Source organism: Buceros rhinoceros, unplaced genomic scaffold, assembly GCF_000710305.1.
Source record: "Buceros rhinoceros silvestris isolate BGI_N320 unplaced genomic scaffold, ASM71030v1 scaffold4005, whole genome shotgun sequence".
NCBI lineage: Eukaryota > Metazoa > Chordata > Aves > Bucerotiformes > Bucerotidae > Buceros > Buceros rhinoceros.
Genome location: NW_010410992.1, coordinates 14607 through 15316, shown reverse-complemented (window position 1 = coordinate 15316; position 710 = coordinate 14607). Strand labels below are relative to the sequence as shown.

The following is a 710-nucleotide window of genomic DNA, read 5'->3' as shown; positions in this document are numbered from 1 at the left end:
GTGCCGTCAAAACTAAACTTTGTAGCCTGCAACTGAATTAACAGGTTGCCCCGAGAGGGGGCAGAAGTCCCATCGCTGGCCCCGTGGCAGGTCAGGTTGGCCCGTGGGGCTCTGGGGAAGCTGCGCTGGGGACAGATGTCCCTGCTCCTGACAGGGGTGGGACTGGGGGAGCGCTGAAGCTCCTCCAACCCAAACCAGTCTGGGATTTAACTCGGCAGGTCCCTCTCAGCACCATCAGCACTCACAGCAGACAGCCCCAGAGCAGGCGAGGAAGTAACCAGACACCTCCCAAAACACGAGGGTAAGGTATGATTTTTTAAAATGTTTTTTCATTCTTTATTATTATTTTTCTATATATTTTTCAAATATTTTCTCAGAGCTGTGGCTGTATTTCCTGCCCCTCCTCTGCACCCCCATAGCTGTTGGGGATCAAAGCAACATCTTTGAGACGTACCCTGATGCCCTGGGTAGGATGTGCAGGAGCTCGTCTGCCTGCTGCAAGAGGACGGATTCCAGCAGCTCCACCCAGACCAGCCCATGCCCAAGCTGCCGGCGCTCCAGGGAAGAGCTCCAGCCTCAGGCTCCATCAGGAAGGAGGTGTCAGAGCCATTCCTCACCCTACTGACGCAGGATGCTCCCGAAAGCTCCTAAATCTCCAGCTCCAGCAGCTAAAGCCCTGCAGGCAGCTGCCAAAACGCCAGACTCTGGCT

General features: G+C 55.2%; 1 protein-coding gene across 1 annotated transcript in view; it reads right to left on the bottom strand.

The window, feature by feature from the left end:
• The window catches only part of HK2 (hexokinase 2), an 18825-nt gene that overhangs the window by 9044 nt on the left and 9071 nt on the right, over positions 1 to 710 (bottom strand). The window lies entirely within an intron of this gene.